Source organism: Colletes gigas, unplaced genomic scaffold, assembly GCF_013123115.1.
Source record: "Colletes gigas isolate AHSC1104 unplaced genomic scaffold, ASM1312311v1 Colletes_gigas_Sc00001, whole genome shotgun sequence".
Classification (NCBI taxonomy): Eukaryota; Metazoa; Arthropoda; class Insecta; order Hymenoptera; family Colletidae; genus Colletes; species Colletes gigas.
Window position 1 is genome coordinate 209132 of NW_025106630.1, and position 13146 is coordinate 222277.

The 13146-nt window shown below is 33.4% G+C and overlaps 1 protein-coding gene across 3 annotated transcripts in view; it reads left to right on the forward strand.

Annotated features, from left to right (window-relative positions):
* The window catches only part of LOC122404937 (1-phosphatidylinositol 4,5-bisphosphate phosphodiesterase epsilon-1-like), a 231231-nt gene that overhangs the window by 13474 nt on the left and 204611 nt on the right, over positions 1-13146 (forward strand). For all 3 annotated transcript variants that reach the window (XM_043409383.1, XM_043409544.1, XM_043409459.1), the window contains exon 2: positions 12751-12796. The gene's annotated coding sequence lies outside the window, so the exon portion shown is untranslated. The remainder of the gene's footprint in view (positions 1-12750; positions 12797-13146) is intronic.

Genomic DNA, 13146 nt, shown 5'->3' on the forward strand with positions numbered 1-13146 from the left:
GTTATGTAATTATCCATGTAAATTGAACTTTCCTTTCACCTGGATGAACGAGCAATTCCCAAGATTATTCGGCACGTACCAAACTAACGAGACTCTCGATCCGATAGATTAATTTAAACGATATACGCGAATACCTGAACCGGCCTTTGGGCAAATGGTTTTAAAATTTATGTTCGAACGTTGCTCGAAATTGGTCTTTGGTAAAATCAAGATTGTACTAGTAAATATTATCGTTTATAGCAAGTACGGTGCATCGTGAAATGTTTCACAGTGTATGAAATGGGAACAGGGACGATTCAGCATGAAATTTAGAGAATTATTTTGAAACTGGTCAAAGGTAGAATGGTTCACGTGCCCCTGGCCGTTATGTTACGAAGATCAATAGGGACTTCCAACCCTTTGGAGTTCGTGGTGTATTTGACAGATATATGAAAAATCTTTTTATAAATAATTTTAACCCTTCGACGTACTTAATATACATCACAACTCGACTCGAGCTTCATTTATGGTAATACAAAGTGAATCGACGAAACAAATTAAAATTATAAGCATTTATTAATTTTTTCTTTTTCCAGAAATCATCCTAAAGTATATACATATACAGTGTGTTCAGCCATCACTGGGAAAAATTTTAAAGGGAAATTCTAGAGGCCAAAATAAGACGAAAATCAGGAATACCAATTTGTTGATTGAGGCTTCGTAAAAAGGTATTAAAAAATTTCAAATCCTTCTGAAAAAATTATTTTCGCTTGCGGGAGTCAATTAAAATTATATTTGGTGAATACACATATCCCCGAAATCCTACGCACTTACGAGGAAAAAGTTCTTTACTGAAAATACAACGTTTGACCATGAATAATGATTCCCCTGAAATTCGGCGAAATGAAAAATTTCAAACCACTCTGGAAAAATTATTTTCGGTCAATAGACATACCTTCGACATCCTGCGTATTTTCGAGAAAAAAAATTTAGTATGGGCGGAACTTTAAACGTTAATAACTTTTTAACGAAGCCTCTATCAACAAATTAGTGTCATTGATTTTCGTCTTATTTTCGCCTCTAGAATCTTCCATTAAAATTTTTCCCAGAGGTGGCCGAACACCCTGTATATGAAAGAAAATTTCTGGAGTGCGAAATATTAAATTGTCACAGTGTAGAGCCTGTTGTCAAAATGTTGAAAATAGTATTTTTGTCATTTTTTTTTCATCGAATTCAATTATATGAAAAATGAGCAGATCGTAAAATCTATACCCTTATTGATATACCCTTATAAGGGTTAGGTATAATATGATAAATAGAAATTTCACTTTTGTCGAAGTTTGTATATTCTTTATTTTTTCGTGTTAATTATAATACTTCTATTTTTTTCTTGTGAAGCTTCTTCTCTGGATAATTGTGGAGAAAATAAAAAGATATGAAGATTCCGTTCCTTCTGGATATTTATGAGCAACAATGAGTTCCAGAATCACAAATATTACTATTAAATTAGTTACCATCTTACTGCATTGTTTATACTTAATCATATTTTCTACCTTATTTTTTGGGAAACTTGAAAGAGACAGCATGCATTAATTTATGATTTTGGAATTCATTGTTGTTTATAAGCATTATGAGGAAAGTAAGGAAACCTCCCTTCAAAAGAATATTCAAATTGCATGAATTAGTGGGAGCAGTTCCATTAGATGTCGTATGTTTCATGTGGTTTATAGTTTATGCATGAAGACCTTCGCTATACTTGAGTCGTGTAGTCGAGAGTCCTTGAACGAACAATTTTCTAATAGATAAACAGCTTTTGTAGATCATTTTATCTAACTTACTCCTTCTCCAGATTTAAAACAGAATTTTTATTTTTGATACCACTTAAAAGCATTTGTTTATTCTAAGTTCAAGTCTAAAGTTCAATTAAACTTAAATTAAAATCAATATAAAATATAATCTCCATATGAAAAAGATTTGTATTTTCGTTTGTAGAACAACTATTACTCGATTTAAAATTAAAATAAAATCTAGAAGTAACGAAATAACATTGTTTTAAAGTATTAATCAGTCGTGTCAAAGTATTTTAACGATTTTTAATAGAATAGTTTCCTCCTCAAAAATATAATTTTCCAATATCGTTTGAGAAAGCAATTTATCGACGTTACAAAATGGAATAACTAGAAGCTCGATAAGCATTATCGTAAATTATTACGTAAGTGCTTCTATTATTATATAACGGGCTTTAAAGTGGCACTATAAAATACATAACGGCACCGTTCTTCGTAATTTATGGTATTTAGTTGAAATCTGTTCGAATTGTTGAATATTAATAACAGGCGTGTTGCAGCGGTTATGGAATCCATTTACATTGTTCAAATAACTATATCAACGAAGAGCAGTGTTAGCATTCGAACGGTACGGAATAAATTTTGTGCAACAGGGTATGAAACTGTAGATATTCGCCATCACGGCTAACCAGTCAGTTTTCATGGCCGACATCTTACCAACGGTGGATCGATTCGATATCCGACGTCCTTTGGGGAAACTAATCTTCTTCCCAGATACGATGCCAAGCACACACGGTTTTCGTTCGAAAGTCGGTTGTATGGGGCGTACTGAAAATGTTTGGTCAAGCTTCACCAACGGTGAAACCATTTCACGATGAAAGTGGCGCGAGTCCATTTATCTTCGCGTCCCGGTGTAAAAGGATTTGCATCTTAATCGATTGAAAAAATTTCGATAAACTGTAGTTGGCTCGTTGTGTGCTTCTCGTGATCGCTGAAAAGTAAATTTACCGTTTAAAAAGATATTCGAACATTAAAAATATGTTTATGATCACTACAAATGGACTTACGCCGCTCTCATAATTGGGAAAAGAATAATTGGGTTGAATATAAGTTATAGTCTCAGAAATAAATACTAGGATATAAACGTAACTGAGATCCAACGCTGAGAACATGAATTATTTATTTTTAAATATTACACATAGTCAGTTACACAAAATATACTATATATGTAGTTTAATCATGCACTTTTTACTATGGAACTGAAAAGATTAATTTTCAAGTTGAGGCGTTGAAAGAAATAAATCTGGTTGAAGTTTACAATCGTCAAAAATTAAAATTTTGTTTTATGTAAATGTTTCTATTTTACATTGTCCTTTATTAGAGTCTTATATGTCATATATCGCTCATAACTATAAATATGCAGAACAATAAAATGAGGAGAAAAAGGAGGTTTTGTATTGAGATATGAAAAGTATAAAATTGTAACATTTTTAAAAATAGATTTTTGTTTGTCGAGTAGTACTGAAATTTTACATTCTTCTTTTGTCCGTCGACGAATTATTTAATAATTCTTCCCCAGTAAAATCACATTTAGTTACAACATTTTGTTTTTCTGAAACAAAATATAGAATCTTCGTTTCGAATATAGCGTGTCAATTGGAGTAATAAAAAGCTGTAGATCGTAAATTGCAGTTAATTCCTAGCCCTGATAACTGGGGTTGTAATCTGCGAATGGATACTCCTCTGGTAATAAAGTTCGAAATCTGTTAAACTACAGTACGTAAATCGTTGTTAATACTTTCGAACACTAACTTCGAATTAATAGGAGCATTATCAGGTGATTTCTTCTGTCAAGTGCTTAGCTTTAATTGAGCCTCTGATTCCCTGATTTAATCTTCGAAATTTTCATCTCTAGGAACAATATAAAATTATCTAATAATTTTACTTGCAGAATATTCGTTTCACAAGATCACTCTGTGTATTTCAAATTACAAATTTTCTGGGATTTCTGAACGTTTTTGACAGTCTTTAATATTCGAACGCGAGGAGGATGTTTTCGGGGGAAGGTATCGTTCCCAGAAATTGCTATAATTAAATATTGTCGTAAACAAAGAGTAGTTAAAACTTCTGCAACTTATAACTGTTGCGCGGAGGCTAAAGTCAACGCCGTAGTAAAATATTAGCACAATAAATCTCGTTTTCGATGGTGTTCTTTGATGCAACTGTATTATTCAATTCCTGTTTGGTATGCAGGTCGTTTGCATATTCTCTTCTTAATGCAGATGATTTCTTGCTCCGTGTCGATCTGTCTGCGTTTCTTTCTTGCTTTTCCGATATCAGAGTATCGTTTCGTTTCGTTCTCAGAAGTACATTTCAATGTAATGCTTTGCTTAATTTAAGCACCAACGAGAAATTTAATTATCAACGAGCAAATTTGGAATAAAGTTTTCGTAAATTAAAAAGAATAATTATTAAGCAAACTGAGTTACTTTTGAAATCTTGTATCTGTCCGTTGACAAGAATGTTAATTATACTTGCATGCTATAACATTATCGAAGAATTGCAGTTTCAAATAATTTGTATAGAATCTATTGTTTCTACTGATACGGGTTAAAAAAATGCAGAAATAAACATTATTAGCAAACAGTTTGGAGGGAGCTTTATGAATGAAGGACACGTCGAGCCCTGGAACTTTTTTAACAGAATGTTTCGCTTCAAGATTAATATTTAATTTCTGAAATGTTCAAGTATACATTTTTTCTTTTTTTTCGGTACCTCTTACACGCGTACATGTTGTTTATTCATGTTGATCGCTAATACTTTGGAGGTAAAAGCCAAGTACCGTTCCGCTGAATCCTTAAACTCTTGGATATTTGATGATGTGGATGGTCTTACTTCCCGTCTCCGAACTCTGTAAATGCAGTAACTAAATTTCAGCGTTTAAATTTAGATTACCGAATTTCACGCGAAAAAATGAAGCTTTTATTTTCTGTCATGTTCATTACTATTGCTGTCGCGAGAAAATAAATTAAAAGCTTTCAGGGTAATTTTTGTAATAGAATGCACGAGTTGTCCAATAAGTTGGAGCAATTTTTACTTTATGAACAGTTGAATTCAGAACAAATTAAACGTTGACTTCGCATTCGTATCATTGTAAAGACTGATGTGTATGCGTATTACTCGTTTCTTTATTGTGCCAAACCTGCTAAATTATGTTTGGAAGACGTATCGGTTAAAAGTATTCAACAGTAGCGACAGATACGAAAGCTCGATATGTAAAGGACCGAAAGTTTGTGGATCCTGTGATATTGATGACAGCACTGCGAAAATAATGAAATGGCATGTGTCCAAAGAGATATACCTATACAGCGTCTATCGAGAGAGTAAAGAAGTTCTGAAAGACTAGCTTTCAGAACTGGCTGAAAGCCAATTCCCGTTTACCTGATATGTCTACTCACTGAACGCTTGAATAATGCTGTTACGTGGCGAAAATCGAGTTCACTTTCAGTTCAGATAGAGTTAGAGGTCATGTTAAACCGAGATAATACATTTTGGGGAAAACAAGTGAAATAATCAGTGAACGAGAAATTCCTCTTTCGTGTTCCACGATTAATTCATGTATTAGACAATCTCTATACAATGTATTTGTTGGGAGAATGTTGGAGAGATCTATATGGGTTCTGGATTCAAGTTTTTCTTTACTGTTTTCATGTTGAGTTCCACAGAGCATCGTATTTTCAATCGTGTTATAATATTTAAAAAATTATATTGATTCGTTCTTTCAACGAATTAAATTATTTTTTCAAATCTTTGGTTTATGGGCACATTTGTGCCAGTGAAGATCCTAAGATAACAGAAATAAAATACTAACCAGAGTTGATTCGAGCTGTATCTATTTTCTCATATAATATCCCTTAAAAACTGACTTGAATTTACGGTACTAGATGTCAGATAAAAGAGAAAATTCCTTGCATTAAAACAATTATGGTTTTAGCGTGCAAAATTCACGTTGCTCCGTAGCGTTTCCCAGAAATTATAGTGTTTTGGAGGATTTAACCCGCGCGTGATTGATCTTCTGATTACGAGCTGGCATGCCTAGAACCATTCGATCATGCCACCTCCTACCACTTCAAACTCTGTCAGACCAGTGGCACCATTAAATTAAAGAATCCCATAAAACGAAACTTGATTCAAGGCTAGCCCATATTTTTTAATTTGACATTCTTCTTAAAAAATAAACAAAATTATCGTTAAAGAAAGAAACTTTCAGCGATTCGAGTCGCATGTCAAACAAAAATTGGCAACGATCGGAAGTTTCCACGCATAGAAATTTAAAAGAAAAACCTTTCGAGCTTGATAATCGCAATTATTTTCACTTAACTTTGGTACTGTGGCACACGAGGCCTCGCTTTCAAATGGCACAGTGGAAACTCTCGGTAGCAAAACGCCAACGCCAACGCTCGTGTGCGAGGGCTCTTAAGCTAGAGCATAATCAGCACCTCAGTTGACACTTACTTAGATAACTGAAAAGTACTACGCGATCAATGCTGCAACCCGGTGTTCTACACAATATACTCAGGGCTGAATGAACGTTTTCGAGGCCCGGTGACGAGGAACTGGAGGCTATCTTGATAAAGAAAGTGGAAAACGCCAGGATTCGTAGATATTTTTAAAAGAAAAAATTTCTCAAACGTTCCCATCTACGTTTTCAACGAATTTTTTGAAAATTTTAAAATCCATCAACTTCATTTTTCAACCTCTATTGCATTACTATCTATTTAATACGTCTTTATTGTGAGAAATTGAGAATCGAGTGAAAAGAAGTAAACAAATATAGAATTAGAAACGAGTATACGCCAGGTACAAAGACGAGATAAATTTATGTGCTGTTATTTACCTAATCTTGAGCTCGCGTATAAATATCTTCGCAAATAATGTTTGCGAAGTTTAAATCGGAAAATATAGAACATCTAGTGACTGGGTGTTTCCTCCTCTCCATTTTCACGGTAAAAATACGACAATAAGTGTAAAATGAGATGGAGCTCCGTCATGCTGAAAACATATTTTCACCGTTTCTTGCAAAAATATCGTAATGTCTGAAAGTAGTGGTACGCTGCACCTGTTAGCAAGCAAAAATTGTTTTATTGACTTTTCACCTGAAATGCCATTCCGCATAAAGAAAATGTTAATATTCTCAGTTAACATCATGGTATTTTTCTTCTATGGATCTATGAGTTTTATAAAAATTCATCATGCCATCTTTGGGATACTAGTCTCGTTAGTAAATAATTTTCTATACATTTTCTGTTTTTCTATAGAATGATGGCGAACTCATAAAACGAATCACTTTTTTTTATTTCTTCAGAACGTTTTGCTAGAGCCCCATTGTGCCATTCTAGAGCTAATAAATATATATTTTTCCGCATATAAACATTTCATTAGTATTACCATGCATGAAACGCATACCTGTCATCTCCGTGTTGGAATAGCAATTCATCAATATTAATTACACTTCAAATATCGTACCTAGCGTATCGATATTCACGACTATCGTATGTTTACCGACACAGAGTAACGAGGAGTGTAAATCAAGTTAATACACATTAAATCAATACGATAAGATAATCATCAGTTTTCCTACTGTGAACAATGAAGCGATAGATGGATAATTTGTATTACACAGAACATCTCGATAATCATGATACCAATTCTGCGTGAACATGTAAGTCGAAAATGTGAAATAAAAATTTTTTTGTAGAATATTTCGTTGTTCAGGTTCCTAAATTTAAATATTTGTTATTTATACCGAAGTCCAAGTAATTTTTCAAAGTCGATTTTTTCGAAAACAAAATTTCATTCTTTGTTTTCTTTTCACTTTTTTTAGAATCATCCCCTTTCCGGTCGTACTATGTTGTTTGGGGCACCCTATACGTATAAGTAGAAAATCGTTATTTACACTGATAGGACTTATTTACAAAGTTATATTGATCAGTCTATTTAAATTAACACTATTATAATGCTGTCGAAACTCACCTATTAAAATTGCGTCTTAAAATTATTTTCTCAATTAACTTTTTGACTTTTCACAAATAATTATTGTTAAATTAATGTAGCGGTATTTTTACGCCATATTTATTTGTAGCGTCAAAAGACACCTTTTCATCCAAATAGGTATGCATGAAACCGCGGTAGAAATAACGTTAATAAATACACCGTGGCCATAAAATCTTGAGCCGCCTTTGAATTACAAGTTCGATGTAATGTGCCTTGGACATAATTCAATTGAGGTATCTAAATATCGATTATCTCGTAAATCAGTGTACGTGTAGTATTAGGCGAATACTAAATTATGCTGATAATAACACACCTCTGTAAATATGAATTGATGGACGCAACCAATAATGAATTTATTTCAAAACGAGCGCAGTCTTTCGTAGTTTGACTATTCGAATTATTTAAAAAGAGTATGACGCAGCGCGTGTTTCGTGTAAATAAGTTGGATGTCAAACTTGAAACACGACGCGTGAAAATCAGGATGTTGTATAAAGAGCAAAGTTTGTTAAAAAGTTTATCGATGCGAGTTGAGCGCAGCTACGTGGAGTTACGATTGTTACGAAGTTATGAGCACAGTTTCTTGGGTGGAAAAATTTTGTCGCGTTTCTTTTTCAACGCTTCATTGGTAGTTAGTTCAATTGAATTTTCTCCAAACGTGTACGTGGACCAAAGTTTGCAACAGAAGCAAACCTGACAAGTAACTGCTTGATGGGCTAACATGGCTCTGGGAGCGAGTTGTTACGGAAGACTACCCGAAGCTCCAACTTGTCCTTAATGTTTCGAACTACTGTTTAATCTTTCCGACGGTATCTCCATAATAATCGCAGGTAACGCGGCTCGTCATTGTTCATATATCTGCACTACAGTATTTAAAAAAAACAAAAAATTAACAGACTTTGGGTGTATATTGCGATGAAAATGTTTCAAACAAAAGTTTCATGATTTTCAGGGGATATATTTTGATTTTATATTGACAAAGACACCTTCAATTTTTCAATAGAATATCCAATATTTTTCTTTCGATAAAAATTCAAATTCTACGTGTAAAATTATTGTATCATGTTTGGTATGAAATTGATGGGTACTGAGATATTATTAAAATAAGTTCTTTATTGGTAAATCAACTTTGTTTACAAAGGTAGGTTATGTTCGTAAATACGGTCATTGTTAGACATTATCAAATACAACTATTAATTTTAGACCATATGTGGTTTTATCGAAATTTGAGGAGAAGTAATTTAAAAATTGAACATGATGCGCATTCGTAATATTTTCTACATTGTCTTCAGCAAATTTAAATTGTACTCAACTTTTTTTTCGTTCTTCAATTTCGGATAAAAGTTAAATCAGCATTTTTATTTCGGGAATTAAAGCTGTAGGTCGAAACATTTAAGTGCAAGCAGACCATACTTACGAAAGCTACATATTTAATTCATATTTAAATGCAACAAGCACTACATATTATATTATATATTAAATTAAAAGAATTGTTTACATCGTTTATAAATGATTTTACATGAAATAACTTTGAATATGTATTGCGAGCTAGCAGGGCGAATTTTATTTCAAATCCTCTCAAAGTTGTAACACCCAAGATAGGACCTTTCCGGAACACGTTCACTCGTAAAATTAATATTGAACGATTATTTTTACCGCCAGAACGAGTGGCGTTCAATGATTTTTATGATCAAATGTTATGCATTTCGTTTCGTTCGACATTTGCGATAAAATTGTTTTTAATTCGTTTTAAAAAACTGTTCTCTGTTCGAAAAATTTTATTCTCGTATTCTTGAAGTATGATGTACATTAGATATAATGGAAAAATAATTAAATAAGAAATATATATGCAGTTCCAATAAAAAAAATTGATTTTATATTTATTTCGTTATTTGTCTTCAGAGACATTAGACAGTTAATTATCGTTTCTTAAATCCATCGATTAACACGAATACATTAACTATAGACTTTCGAATTTTTATTCCTGGATTCTTGCCATCTTTCCATGGTTTTAAATCGTCGTGAGACGTGACTAACCATTGTACCGTTGTATAAATCTTATTGAAAAATAGTGCTTGTCCGTAAGAAGAAATATGCGCGCTTTAACACTTCTGTTTCGAAGCTGCAATCGTTCACAGAATCTTCCAAACTAGCCATTAAACGGCCACACACGTTTCCAGCCTGTCGTTCATCAAACCTGCAGTATGCCAGACTTTATGGCACCAGAGCACTGCGATACAACGCGAGGGAGCCGTATGATACCTTTTACAACCCCACATACTTTATAATTACCATGTAAACATCAACTGTAGCGTTACAAGCTATCGTATGATAAATCGTTACGTCTGTGGTTTCTGTTAGCACGTTGACTGCCAGGCAAAATTCACTCGAAATTTTCTACCGAGCTAAAAGAAAGGTTTGTCTTCAGATAATTAGAAATTACATAGCCTGAATATTTTTGTAACTTTGTCGTAATTTATTTGTTTCACCCAAATTTATTTTCTCCGGACATCTCACATTGAAAATTAATTTTTTTGCTTTCATAATGAAAAGTTCTGACATATGTAGACATTATAAAATAAAATTTAAATCTTCTTGGTTTGTTTTCGGTGCAAACAATTAATTTTCCATTTATTTTATTTCATTTTACGTTGCATGCCCCCTTTTGGTGTATTAACGATCACAATTTGTATAGTTCGTTTGCACTGTATAGATATACTCCTTTAATAGGATTTCTTTGATAGGTTTCCCTTACAAGCGCTTACTTTTTTGGGGAATTGGTTTGTCTTTGTTGTCTTTGTATAACTTGGTCGATTGTTTGCAATATTAGTATTCCGTATTTTGCTTGAACGACTCCTGTACTCAGATGCTACGTTTGCTATTTGTATTGGTGGTGCAATTGAGATATCGGTCTTACTTTGTTTACGGTCTTCACGGTGATGAACACAATGTCCTTAACCGTCGTTTCAGTACTTGTAGAGCTCACGGGACACGTCTGTCCGTCACACCAGTTTGTTCTCGACCGATGAAATAATTAATGTTGTACAATTTATAGTACGCGTTAAAAATATTTAAAATTGTATAATTTCTCGTTATTTATCTTAATTATTCTTTTTACCATTTCACCCCATTCTGTTTCTGATGGCCGAAGAGGAAGTAATATCATAGCTAATGGAGATCGACGGCTTCCTGTAAAGCATTCTCCAGTTCTATTATCGTTAGTTTGGCTTTAGTGAATCTTTTTTCGTTTGATTTTAATTGTCATTTTCTTCCGTTGGAATCTAGTAGTTACATATGTATTACGGATTGTAGACCGAGCCACATTGATATTTAGTCTATTAAAAGAGTTTATACCAGTCAACTTTTTCAAATGCCAACATCTCAACTTTGCACGGTACAAATATTCATATATTCTCTGTTCCTCTAGCGCTAGAAGCTCTAATTCTGCTCTGTCTAAAGGGAAAATAATTAATTCCACTCGATGTTCACACAACATTCGAACACAACTTTATTTTGAAAACTTCACGAACGACCATGCACAGCTCCAGAAGAATAGTTAGCAGAGGTTTCGAAATAATTCCCCGATGATTACGCTAAAGAATTCCTTTACAGTTCAGTGAATTGAAGTAAAACGGGAAGAAAGACTGAGATTAATGGTAGTGAAATGTAAAATTCTCCCGGGATATTGAATTTCAGAGACCTAATGCAACTTCCTCTTTAATCAAGACCAAATCCACTGTCGATCGACGGGGTATTAACGAAATTTGTAACTTTAAAGAATTTTAACAGTTTCTTAAATTTCTATTACAGAAATCTTTGTAAAGGTAGTAGAATTAAAAACTTATCCAGGGTTTTGTAATTACTTCCTGAACGATAGAATGATTTTCATAGTCACATTCAATATATAAATTCAATCATAGTTGTTCGTGTAGATTATTTTTGCTGCTAGCGAATCGATCTATAAATTTGTTAACTTCGGACTTGAAGTGATTTTTCCACTTTCGTTTTATCGAACTTTAAATTCGATAAGAGTAGTAAAATATCGTTTTCTCCATCTGGGATTATGGGATAAATATTTATTTTACGTAGTGTTTTCGAAATATTATCCGTCAGTCTCGATGTAGTTGTGTAAATAAATAAGCGAATGCTTGATTCTTTCGATAATAAAAGCAGTTCGACGTAACCCGAAACATGCACTTTTAGTTTGCAATTCCACGTGTTTGTATTATTTCAATTCGTAACAGGCTGATTTGTTTGGGTTGATAGGCTCTCGAAATGCTTGCAGTAACAATTAGAATTATTTTGAAGGAAGTAGTTTCAAGGTGCAATACGAGAGTGGTTAACAGTTCTACTAAATCTGTCAGCTAAGATAACATACAGATATTCAAGTTTATTGCACGGTACTTGGACACTATTATACGTCTACTACCCCGAGGCAGCTTAACCAGGTTTCCAGGTAGCTTAATAAGCTCCTCAGGCCGCTTAACCAACTCCTCAGGCAGCTTAACCAACTCCCCAGACAACTTAACCAGCTTAATAAACTACTTAGGCAACTTTTGTTACTCTTATTAAAAAATTAATTCTCAGTGTGAGGTGTCAAAGAAATCTGGATAGTGGTCATAAATTTCGATGAGATTTAATTGTCCAAAAATGAAATGTTGATCTCCTAGGAGTTTGATAGTCAGGGCATTAAAAATGTTTGGATACCTTGCTACAGTTTGATGAAAGTGTACAAATTTGATTATTGTTTATACTATATAAAAAATGACTGTTTTTATAAAAGCAAATATTTACAATGGAAATATGTATTAGTCTGAAGATTTCACTACATTCTTTCAGTAAAGGCCTGCATGGAATGCATGATGTTTGAGTGGAAATACAGTTTTTAATAATAATAGAGATATTAAAATGGTATTGTTCTCTCTGTTTGCAGGTAATATGACATTCGGCCGAGACGCGATCGAAGCAGAGACATAAAGGTGCGTAATTTCCAACTTGTTAAACACATTAAAGCGCATTAAAGTAGAACGATCGTATTTTAATTACCTTAATAGTGAATTTCTAAAGCGCTAAACGGGTACAGATGGCACAGCGACCGTGGAATTTTCCTAATAAGACACCCACATAGAAAATTACGTAATTTCCTACGTTTTTCATCCTCATTCTAGAGCATAAAATCAGCAATCGCGACGAACAACTGGCATCATTTTTCCTATGGAACGAAACGCTGCAAGATACCATTTTTAGTCTCTGTCGAGTATTTTTATAAGCATGAAGTACGTTGCACTGCTATTATAGAGACCATAAATGCAACGATTTATCGTACAGT